This window comes from Carcharodon carcharias, chromosome 2 (genome assembly GCF_017639515.1).
Source record: "Carcharodon carcharias isolate sCarCar2 chromosome 2, sCarCar2.pri, whole genome shotgun sequence".
In the NCBI taxonomy this organism is placed as follows: Eukaryota; Metazoa; Chordata; class Chondrichthyes; order Lamniformes; family Lamnidae; genus Carcharodon; species Carcharodon carcharias.
The window spans coordinates 172,894,385-172,906,879 of NC_054468.1; the positions used below are offsets into that span (position 1 = coordinate 172,894,385).

The 12,495-nt window shown below is 42.3% G+C and overlaps 1 protein-coding gene across 7 annotated transcripts in view; it reads left to right on the top strand.

Annotated features, from left to right (window-relative positions):
- Positions 1–4,555: 4,555 nt before the first annotated feature.
- Positions 4,556–12,495, top strand: part of mtif2 (mitochondrial translational initiation factor 2) — a 65,613-nt gene continuing 57,673 nt past the window's right edge. For 3 of the 7 annotated variants that reach the window (XM_041182367.1, XM_041182329.1, XM_041182376.1), the window contains exon 1: positions 4,653–4,770. The gene's annotated coding sequence lies outside the window, so the exon portion shown is untranslated. Of the gene's footprint in view, positions 4,576–4,621; positions 4,771–11,175; positions 11,194–12,495 lie in introns of those variants that run through there. The other 4 variants (XM_041182350.1, XM_041182335.1, XM_041182343.1 and 1 more) reach the window with 4 other exon arrangements.

Below are 12,495 nucleotides of genomic sequence, written 5' to 3' on the forward strand. Positions count from 1 at the left end.
CTCCTCAGAGGAGCTGCCTCCAGTGGACAGTTCAGCTCCCATTCCCAGGCTAAGGCAAGGCTTCCTGAAACCTGCAGGCCCAGAAAAGATTACTCACTGCAGAGTGCTGACCAGAAGGTTAAGAGTCCAGAAAAAGCAGCTGGTGTACGTTTTGAAGTACTGCAGATCACACAGGCAAGTTTCAAAAACTTTCAGAAATAAATGCTTGTCTGTGCACACTCGTGACCCTAATAAGCCTTCTTATCCCGCCCGTGGTAGAAGTTAATACAAATGTGTCCAACTTGCCTGCCTGTTGCGCCAACCCGAAGATCACACGGGTGCCAAAAAATCTGCATCGATTGGCGTCTCAAGGGCCTTAATTGGCCCATTAATTCATGGCGAGCGTGCATTGGACATCATCGTGCACCCGCCCAGTGAAATATCACAATGGCACACGGTGATGTCGGGATGCTCGCCCGATGTCACCATGCGTCATTTTACACGTGGACGTGCGGGACCCACCTCCACACACCAAAGAGAAAATTCAGCCCATAGGCAGGTTAGTGCAAGGTGACACAGGGGTAGTAAATGCAGTTCATTGTACAAATCCAAATTATAAAATCTTACAGCAGAAAAAGAGGCAGCTCAACCCATCTTGCCTGTGCAATTGGGAAAAACATGAGCAAAAGAAAGTATATGCTAAACAGTAAGACTCAGGAGAGTAGTGAGGTGTAGGGATGTGGGGATATATAGATCCTTTAAACATAGGAGTCCAAACAGAATAGCAAATAGAATTCTTGACTTTGTACACATAGAGGCATTGAATAAAAATGCAACAAAATTATACTGAATTTGTACAGGATATTGATTACATCACAGTTGGTTATCCCATCTAGGAAAAATTTTAAAACCATACGAACAGTACAGGGATGCACTAGAGTGATAGCAGGATAAGAGGTTAAAATTATGAAGGAAGACCTAAAAAAAGACAAATTTTCACGAGAATAGAGAATATTAAAGGGGGATCTAATAGAGGTTTTCCAATTATGTAAAGTTATAGACTAAATAATGAAAAGTTGTTTCCAATGGTAGGCACATTGAGAAAAAGGATTAACAAACTTAAGAATATCACTGGAAGTGTAAAAGGAGGAAGTTAGAAGAAATGTTTTCATAGAAAATTATTAGAATAGGATTGCTTTTACCAGGATAGCTACTGAGACAGAGGCTATAACATCATTTAGAAAGGAATTAGAATGGAAAGGACAGAAAATAATACAAGAAAAGGACAGAGAAAGTCACTGGCACAGTGCATAGAAATACCTCCTTTGCAATTTAATGACTTTTTCCTGTTCCAGTCCTTTTTTGGAACCTTAAACTACAAATGAAAGAGTAAATTTTATAACTTAGATAAAAACAAAAAAACTGCGGATGCTGGAAATCCAAAACAAAAACAGAATTACCTGGAAAAACTCAGCAGGTCTGGCAGCATCGGCGGAGAAGAAAAGAGTTGACGTTTCGAGTCCTCATGACCCTTCGACAGAACTTGAGTTCGAGTCCAGGAAAGAGCTGAAATATAAGCTGGTTTAAGGTGTGTGTGTGGGGGGCGGAGAGATAGAGAGACAGAGAGGTGGAGGGGGTTGGTGTGGTTGTAGGGACAAACAAGCAGTGATAGAAGCAAATATAAAAACAAAAAAACTGCGGATGCTGGAAATCCAAAACAAAAACAGAATTACCTGGAAAAACTCAGCAGGTCTGGCAGCATCGGCGGAGAAGAAAAGAGTTGACGTTTCGAGTCCTCATGACCCTTCGACAGAACTTGAGTTCGAGTCCAGGAAAGAGCTGAAATATAAGCTGGTTTAAGAAGGTGTGTGTGTGGGGGGCGGAGAGATAGAGAGACAGAGAGGTGGAGGGGGTTGGTGTGGTTGTAGCGACAAACAAGCAGTGATAGAAGCAGAATATCAAAAGATGTCAACAACAATAGTACAATAGAACACATAGGTGTTAAAGATAAAGTTGGTGATATTATCTAAACGAATGTGCTAATTAAGAATGGATGGTAGGGCACTCAAGGTATAGCTCTAGTGGGTTTTTTTTTTATTTTATATAATGGAAATAGGTGGGAAAAGGAAAATCTTTATAATTTATTGGGAAAAAAAAGAGAAGGGGGAAACAGAAAGGGGGTGAGGATGGGGGAGGGGACTCACGACCTAAAGTTGTTGAATTCAATATTCAGTCCGGAAGGCTGTAAAGTCCCTAGTCGGAAGATGAGGTGTTGTTCCTCCAGTTTGCGTTGGGCTTCACTGGAACAATGCAGCAAGCCAAGGACAGACATGTGGGCAAGAGAGCAGGGTGGAGTGTTAAAATGGCAAGCGACAGGGAGGTTTGGGTCATTCTTGCGGACAGACCGCAGGTGTTCTGCAAAGCGGTCGCCCAGTTTACGTTTGGTCTCTCCAATGTAGAGGAGACCACATTGGGAGCAACGAATGCAGTAGACTAAGTTGGGGGAAATGCAAGTGAAATGCTGCTTCACTTGAAAGGAGTGTTTGGGTCCTTGGACGGTGAGGAGAGAGGAAGTGAAGGGGCAGGTGTTGCATCTTTTGCGTGGGCAAGGGGTTGTGCCATAGGAGGGGGTTGAGGAGTAGGGGGTGATGGAGGAGTGGACCAGGGTGTCCCGGAGGGAGCGATCCCTACGGAATGCCGATAAGGGGGGTGAAGGGAAGATGTGTTTGGTAGTGGCATCATGCTGGAGTTGGCGGAAATGGCGGAGGATGATCCTTTGAATGCGGAGGCTGGTGGGGTGATAAGTGAGGACAAGGGGGACCCTATCATGTTTCTGGGAGGGAGGAGAAGGAGTGAGGGCGGATGCGCGGGAGATGGGCCGGACACGGTTGAGGGCCCTGTCAACGACCGTGGGTGGAAAACCTCGGTTAAGGAAGAAGGAGGACATGTCAGAGGAACTGTTTTTGAATGTAGCATCATCGGAACAGATGCGACGGAGGCGAAGGAACTGAGAGAATGGGATGGAGTCCTTACAGGAAGTGGGGTGTGAGGAGCTGTAGTCGAGAGAAGCAGATCATCAAAAGATGTCAACGACAATAGTACAATAGAACACATAGGTGTTAAAGTTAAAGTTGGTGATATTATCTAAACGAATGTGCTAATTAAGAATGGATGGTAGGGCACTCAAGGTATAGCTCTAGTGGGTTTTTTTTATTTATTTATTTTTTTTAAAATTTTTTTTATATAATGGAAATAGGTGGGAAAAGGAAAATCTTTATAATTTATTGGGAAAAAAAAAGAAGGGGGAAACAGAAAGGGGGTGGGGATGGGGGAGGGAGCTCACGACCTAAAGTTGTTGAATTCAGTATTCAGTCCGGATGGCTGTAAAGTCCCTAGTCGGAAGATGAGGTGTTGTTCCTCCAGTTTGCGTTGGGCTTCACTGGAACAATGCAGCAAGCCAAGGACAGACATGTGGGCAAGAGAGCAGGGTGGAGTGTTAAAATGGCAAGCGACAGGGAGGTTTGGGTCATTCTTGCGGACAGACTGCAGGTGTTCTGCAAAGCGGTCGCCCAGTTTACGTTTGGTCTCTCCAATGTAGAGGAGACCACATTGGGAGCAACGAATGCAGTAGACTAAGTTGGGGGAAATGCAAGTGAAATGCTGCTTCAGCAATTTTATAACTTATTGGTTCTGAAGCACATTCAGACATACTGAAATGAAGACATGATAAAATAGCTACATAATAGCAAATTCTATTTCTGTTGTCCCAGCTATTTTTATATGAATAATGCCAATGAATATTACTATACTATTCAACTGTAAGAGGGATCATAACCGACCCTGACCTCACAAAAGAAAGACTTGCATTTATATAGCACCGTTCGCGATCATAGGCCATTCCAAAGCACTTTACAGCCAATTAAGTATTTTTGAACTGTAGTCACTTTTAATATTGGAATCACAGTTGCCGAATTGCGTGCAGCAGGTCAAATATAACGCCAGGCCTACTCTCCTTTACTGAGATGGCGATTGTTATACACCCTGGAACCGAGCCTTTACGAAGATGGCCATCGATTAGGGTCTCCTTTACTAAGATGGCCATCGGTCTTGGCCATCGGTTAGGGTCAAAACAGAGATAAAAACAAAAAACTGGAAATTCAAAACAAAAACAGAATTACCTGGAAAAACTCAGCAGGTCTGGCAGCATCGGCGGAGAAGAGTACAGTTGACGTTTCGAGTCCTCATGAACCTCTGTTGAAGGGTCAGGAGGACTCGAAACGTCAACTGTACTCTTCTCCGTCGATGCTGCCAGACCTGCTGAGTTTTTCCAGGTATTTTTGTTTCTGTTTTGGATTTCCAGCATCCTCAGTTTTTTTTTGTTTTTACCTCCTTTACTAAACTGGCCATCGATTAGGGTTTCCTTTACTAAGATGGTCATCTCCTTTCCTGAGATGGCTATCGATTAGGGTTTCCTTTACTAAGATGGCCATCGGTCTCGGCCATCGAACAGGGTCTCCTTTATTAAGAACATGAGGACTCGAAACGTCAACTCTTTTCTTCTCCGCCGATGCTGCCAGACCTGCTGAGTTTTTCCAGGTAATTCTGTTTTTGTTTTCTCCTTTATTAAGCCGGCCGAAACGCGGCTTCACTCGTTTCCTGTTGCTCAGCGACGATGTGCATTGTGGGAACTATAATGGCGGCTTCCAGAAGGTGAAGAGTGTCCGGTATTACCGCGGATAAATTACTAGTTAATATGCTCGGTATCTTGGCTTATCAGCTGAGCTCTGATCGGTAGGTCGCGGAGGTTAATGACGTTTGGCGAAGATAAGAACATAAGAAATAGGACCAGACATAGGCCATTTGGCCCGTTGTGCCTTTTTCACCATTCAAACAGATCATGGCTGATCATCTACCTCAAAAACCATTTTCCTCATATCCCTTGATGCCATTAGTATCCAGAAATTTATTGATTTTTGTCTTGAACATGCTCAATGATAGAGTTTCCACAGCTTTTTGGAGTGGTGAATTCCAAAGATTCACCAACCTCTGAGTGTCAAAATTCCTCATATCAGTTTTAAATGGCCTGCCCCTTATCCTGAGACTGTGTCCCCTAGGTTTAGACTCACCAGCCAGGAGAAGCATCCCATTCACAACCACCCTGTTACGTCCTGTAAGAATTTTGTCAATTTCAATGACATCAGCTCTCATTCTTCAAAACTGTAGAGATTACAGGCTCAGTTTCCTCAATCTCTCCTCGTAAGACAATCCTACCATCCAAGGGATTAGTCTGGTGAACCTCTGTTGCACTGCCTCTGTGGCAAGTACATCCTTCCTTAGATAAGGAGACCAAAACTGTACATAATACTCCAGATGTGGTTTTACCAAGGCTCTGTACAATTGCAGCAAGATATCTTCACTCTTGTTATCAAACCCCCTAATGATGAAGATCACTCAATATGATCATGACTGATCTTGGGCTTCAATTCCATTTTCATATCCATTTCCCATATCGCTTAACTCCCAGAGAGACCAAAAATCTGTTTATCCCAGCCTTCAATGTATTCAGTGATGGAGCATCCACTGGGATAGAAAATTTCAAAGATTCCCCACCCTTTGAGTAAAGAAATTTCACCTCACCTTGGTCCCAAATAATTGGCCCCTTATCCTGAGATTGTGCTCCCATGTTTTAGATTCACTGACCAATGGAAACAATCTCTTAGTGTCCACCCTATAAAGCCCCTTTGGAATTTTGTAGGTTTTAATGAGATCACCTCTCATTCTTCTAAACTCCAGAGAATATAAGCCTAATTTACATAGCCTCTCATCATAGGCCTCTTCTTCTATGGGACCAATTCAGTAAACCTTCGCTATACCACCTCCAATACAAGTATATCCTTAAATGTGGAGACCAAAACTGCACACACTAGTTCAGATGCTGTCTCACCAAAACTCTATAACTGTAGCAAGACTTCTTTATTCTTGTACTCCAATCCCCATGCACTGAAGGCCAAAATGCCAAATGCCTAATAACTTGCTGCACCTGCATGCAAACTTTCTGCATTCCTTGTACCAGCGCACCCAAGTCTCTTTGAACATCAACATTTACAAGTTTCTCACCTTTGAAAAAATATTCTGCTTTTGTATTCTTACGACCAAAGTGAATAACTTCACACTTCCCTATATTATACTCCAGCTGCCACCTTGTTGCCCTCTAACCTAACTTGTTTAAATCTCTTTGCAGCCCCTCTGTGCCCTCCCCACAGCATACCTTTCTACCTAATTTGGTATCATCAGCAAATTTAGATACATTACTGTTTGTCATTAATATAGATTGTAAATAGCTGAGGCCCAGTACTGATCCTTGCAGCACTCCATTATTCAGCGCCTGCCAACTTGAAAAAGCCCAGTTTATGCTCACCCTGTTTTCTACCGGCTAACGAATCCGCTATCCATGCTAAAAAATTACCCCCAATTCCATGAGTTCTTATTTTGCCTATTAGCCTACAGCCTGGGTTCTATTAGGATCTGGGAATTTGGCAGATTTTAGACCCTTAAGTTTCTCCAATACTTTGTCTCTGCTGTTAATTTCCCTAATTTTCTCACTTTTTTAGCCCCTAGGTTATTGTCTATTTCAAGTATGGAATTTGTATCTTCTACCGTGAAGACAGACACAAAATATTTGTTCAATGCCTCTGCCATTTCCTCATTCTCTGTGATAATTTCTCCTCTCTGCTTCTAAGGGACCAACATTTACTTTAGCTACTCTCTTCCTTTTTATTTCTTTATAAAAGCCCTTACTTCTAGTTTACTCTCATATCCTATTTTGTCCTTTTTTTCAACTTTTGGTGGCCCTTTCTAAAACACTCCCAATCTTCAGACTTGCTATTGTTTTTTGCAACATTGTAAGCCTCTTCTTTTAATCTAACACTATCCTCAAATTCCTGAGTAAGCCACGGAGGGGTCCTTCTTGCTGAGGTTTTGTTCTTCAATGCAATATATTTTTGTTGAACTTTTTTAATTGTTTCTTTAAATTTTTCTCTGTTCATTTACCTCCACACCTTTTAGTCTATTTACCCAGTTAACTTTAGCCAATTCTCCCCTTATGCCTATGTAATTGGCTTGGCTTAAGTTTAAGACTTTTGTTCGTGATTGGAATATGTCACTTTCAAACTTAACCTGTAATTGAATGGTACTATGGCCACTATTTCCCAGTGGATCTTTTACTACAGCATTACTAATTAACCCTGCTTGATTACACTGTACTACATCCAAGGTAGCTTTATCCCTGGTTGGTTCCACAATGTATTGCTCCAAGAAATGGTCATGTAAACATTCTACAAACTAATCTTTTAGACCATTCTTGCCAATTTGATTGTCCCAATCCAAATGAAGATGAAAGTCCCCCACAGTTATTACACTTCTGCCTCAGAAGGTGGTGGAAGCGGGGTCATTGAATATTTTTAAGGCAGAGGTAAATAGATTCTTGTTAGGCAAGGGAATCAAAGATCATTGGGGTTAGATGGGAATGTAGAAATCGAAACACAAGAAGATCAGCCATGATCTTATTGAATGGCGGAGCAGGCTCAAGGGGCTGAATGGTCTACTCCTGTTCCTACTTCTTATGCTCGTGTTCTTATATATTTCCTTTGTTGTAAGCTCCAATAATTTCTTGTTTATGGTTCTGTCTAACAATAAAACTACTGTTAGGGGCCTATAAACTACTCCCACCGGTGTTTGCAGAATCTTGCTATTCCTAATTTCCACCCATACTGATTCTACTTTGTGATCTTCTGAGGCCAGATCCTTTCTCACTAATGTCCTTATATCGTACTTTACTATAGGGTTACATCACCTTCTTTGCCATTCTGTCTGTCTTTCTGAAATATTGTGTATCCTGGAATATTTATTTATTTCTCAACCTCGATCATCTTGTGACCTTGTTTCTGTAAGGGGAATTAGATCTAAATCATTTACCTCTATTTATGCCACTTATTACAGATGCTTTGTACATTCAGATAAAGAACCTTTAATTTCATTTTTTTTTTTACTTCTAAACTCTGCAATTACCTTATTCGCTGATGTACATTTTTTGTTAAACTCTCTGTCCCTTCCTGTCCCACATCACTAAACTGTTCTGATACATCAACCTTTCTCTTTGGATTACCAAGTCTCCCTTTACCCAAACCCTCCACCTCCCTCTGTTAGTTTAAACTCCTGTCCACAGCCCTAGTTATGCACTTGGCCCAGCCTGGTTCAAGTACTGATGTCAGTGCCCCATGGATCGAAACCCCTTCTTCCCACACCACTCTTTGAGCCACATGTTTAATTCTCTGATCTGTTTAACCCTATGGCAATTGGCGCGTGGCTCCGGTAACAATCCAGAGATGATTACCTTTGACGTTCTGCATTTTAATTTGGATTCTAACTCCTCAAATTCTCTTAGCAGAATACCATTCTTGGTTTGACCTATGTTGTTGGTTCCCAAATGGACCACGACAACTGGATTCTTCCCCTCTCACTCCAAGTTTCTCTCCGGCTGCGAGGAGATGTTCTTAACCCTGGCACTGAGCAGGCAAAAAAACTTTCAGAACTTCCTGTCATGGCTGCAGGGAGCAGTATCTATCCCTCTATCCATACTGTCTCCTATCACTACCACATTCCTCTTCGCTCTACCTGCTTGAATGGCATCCTTCACCATGGTGCCATGGTCAGTCCTGCTCCTCATCCATACAGATAACAAACACCTCATACCTGTTGGACAAATTCAGGGGCTGATGCTCTTCTGTCACTACATGCTGGGTCACCATACCTTTCTGACCTGCAATCACACCCTCCTGTCCCTGACCAATGACAAACTCAAAGGTTCTGCCAATGTAAGGGCCGTGACCGTCTCCCGGAATAAAGTGTCCAGGTAACCTTCCCCCTTCCTGGTGTATTGCAGTGTCTGCTCATTGACTTTGAGCCGAACCTCAAGCCGCAGACACATACTGCAAATGGGTTTGTCCTGGATCACCTTTATCCAGGAGAGCCCACATTCTGCAGTTGCATCAGATCATTTGTCCTGCCATCTTTATTCCGTTAGTTAATTAATTACTTTTCCTGAATTAATTTGTAATTAATAAATCTTATTAATAACAAAACTGTACAATTGTTAATATTTGACACACTTTTGAAAGATAAAGGAGCAAAATACTCACCAACCATTCACTTACCTCCTTTCTCTGTGACCTCACACTTTATTGCTCCCTCCTCTTGCTGTCAATGGCCCTGTTCCTCTCGCAGTTTCTCACTGTTAATGGCCCCATTGCTCCTCTTGCACTCTCTCACTGTTAATGGCCCCGATCCTCTTGTACTCTCTTGCTATTAATGGCCCTGCATCTCCCGTACTTAATTTTTTGTGAATTGTGTGTATTCAATATATGTAAAACTTTGTCCCATATTTTCCTGTCCTCTGCTGGTTGTTGGGGGTAGCTGTGTCTTCCACCTCTCTTCAGCTAATCCAACAAGCTAAACTTCCCCTAAAGTACCTCATCCCCATTCAATTCCGGAACCCACATCTTTCTCTAGTTTCTCTCCTATTTTCCTTTCTGTGCTTATCTTGTCCATGAGATCACTTATTGCTCGCTTGACTTAATTCCCACCAAATTGCAGGTCACCTAACATTTCTGACATTGTTAGCAATTTACTCTCCAAAAGTGATAGACCACCAGTGTGACCAACGTCCCGGATTTTACGGGACCGTCCCATAATTGAGGTGGTTGTCCTGTGTCCCGGGTTGTTTGATGCCAGGGCACTGTCTGTCCTGTATTTTCAAACCATTGCTTTGGAGACTTCATCTGACTCTTCTCTTCCTCATTTCTGATTTGCATGTATGCGTGGTACCCACCTTCTGGTTTGGACAGCACCCCCTGCTCCCATGGTCTGGACACTCCCAGTCCTATGGTTCCCCATGTCAAAATGGCCCATTTTTTTTGACTGACAGTTGTTCATTCACCCTCATCAAATTTGCCATTATCCACCCTTGATTAATGACCCCTTTAAATTTTTTTTGGGTGTTTATGGCCTGGTTACTTGAATGTGCTTTTTTTTTGCCTTGTACATCTGATTTCTTAACTTGAGAGCAGCTTGTGTGCTACCTCCTGGCTGTGCAGCTGTGTGTATCTGCAACTTATAGGGAACATTGTCTTCAATCCCTCTGTCCTTGGAAACTACAGTCCCATCTCCAACTTCCCTTTCCTGGCCAAAGTCCTTGATGTGTTGTTGTCTCCCAATTGAGTGCCTATCTTCCCCACAACTCTTCTGGTCAGGTTTCCGCCCCCACCACAATACTGTAATGGCCTTAATCAAAGTCAAATGGCATCCTATGTGACTGTGGTAAATAGTCCTTGCTCATCCTTCTCAACCTATAATGGGGGACTTTAATTATCCGAATATGGACTGGTCTAGTAGTGTAAAGGGCAGAGAGGGGCATAAGCTTCTACAGCGTGTTCACAAAAACTTTCTACAGCAGTATGTTTCCAATCGAATGAAAGGCGAGGCGCTGCTGGACCTAGTTCTTGGGAATGAGGTAGGCCAAGTGGATCAAATATCAGTAGGAGAACGTTTAAAAAGAAAGTGATCATTGAATCAAAAGATTTAGAATGGCTATAGAAAAGGAAAAAAGAACAATCTGAAGTAAGAATAATTAACTGAGAGAAAGCCAATTTCAATCGGGTAAGAATGGATCTGGGCTGAATAAATCGGAATCAAAGCTTCACAGGAAAAACAGTAGCTGAACAATGGGCTACCTTCAAAGAAGAGATAATTCAGGCACCGTCAGTCTATATTCCCTCAAAGGGGAAAGGTGGGGCAAACAAATCCAGAGCTCCCTGGAGACAAAAGAGATAGAGATTAAGATGAAGAAAAAATGTGTTTATTACTGATGTCAGGTGGATAATACCATGGAGAACTAGGTTGAATATAGAAAGTTCAGAGGGGAGGTGAAAAAGCAAATAAAAGAAGCAAAGAGGACATTTAAAACGAGACTGGCATAAGGCGATCCCAAAATCTTCTGCTGGCATATAAATGGTAAAAGGTTGGTAAAAGGAGAATTAAGGCAGATTAAGGACCAAAAAAGAGATTTACACAAGGGGAACAGCGAAGGTATTATGTTAATACTTTCAATTTGTCTTTACAAAGGAAGAAGATAATACCCAGGCCATGGAATAAGAGGAGGTAATTCAGACACTTGAAGGGCTTTAAACTGATAGGGAGAAGGTTAGATTGGCTGTCTGTACTTAAAGTTGATAAGGCACCAGGATCAGATAGGATGTATCCAAGGATGCTGATGGAAATTCACCATCTTGCTCACATTCCTATCCTCAACCTGCTGCGGTGTTGCAGTGAAGACCAATGCAAGCCGGAGGAACAGTACCTCATCTTCAAGTTAGGCAATTTACAGTCTTCCGGACTCAACATTGTGTTCATCAACTTCAGACCATGAACTCTGTCCTCCATTTTGAATTCCATCCCCCCCCAGCCCAAGCACCAGTTCATATCTTTGTTTTCATATTTTTGCTTTCAGAGCTCACCTTTATGCTGTTATTAACACCTACTCTGGACCAGTGCTTTGTTCCTTTACTACTACCATTACCACTCCCTTTGCCTTTTGTTCCATGACATCTTTGGTAATTAATCTCCTCCACCCTCTAACCTATCCCTGACCTTTCCTTTGTTCCACTTAATGCCTCTCACCACCCCACAGCTTAAAACCCATCACCTTTCTACTTGTCTTCAGTTCCAAAGAAAAGTCATATTGGACTTGAAATATTAACTCTGTCCCTCTCTCCACAGATGGTACCAGACCTGCTGAGTTTTTCTAGAACTTTCAGATTTTAATTAAGGCTGAGAGGAGATTTTATAGAGGTATTCAAAATCATGAGGGGTCTGGATAGAGTAGGTAGGGATAAATTGTTTCTGTTTCTGAAAGGATTGAGAACAAAAGGGCATAGATTTAATGTAATTGGCAAAAGAAGCAAGAGCAGCGAGAGGTTGAGGTCTGGAATGCAGCATCTGTGAGTGTAATGGAGGCAGGTTCTAATTCAAAAGGAAATTAGAAAATTAAAAAAGTGTTGCCCAATCACAGTATCATACCTAACAGTAGACGGCTTATTTTGGGTTTTGCAAGCTCGGGCTCGTTGAGTATGGTCTGCACTCTGCCTATTATGACCAACTGAAGGAACATGCTGTTTGAATCTGTGATTGGGCAGCTTGCTGAACAATCCTGAGTGTGCTAATAGCTACAGTAGCATTCAACTTAACATAATCAGTCAAGCTCGTTACATGGCTATTTATGCTTGGTAGAAGAGACATACATTCATATGCTGGGACCTGTTCTTCAGAAACAACAGGGACATGTTCAAACCTTGCGCCTTTTTTGAAAACCTGGGTGTTTGGGGAGCCTGTAGTTCCCCGTCGTTTTTGCTTGGCAACGCTCTGCTCAATCACAGTCGACTTGCCAACTAATCTGCACCCTTT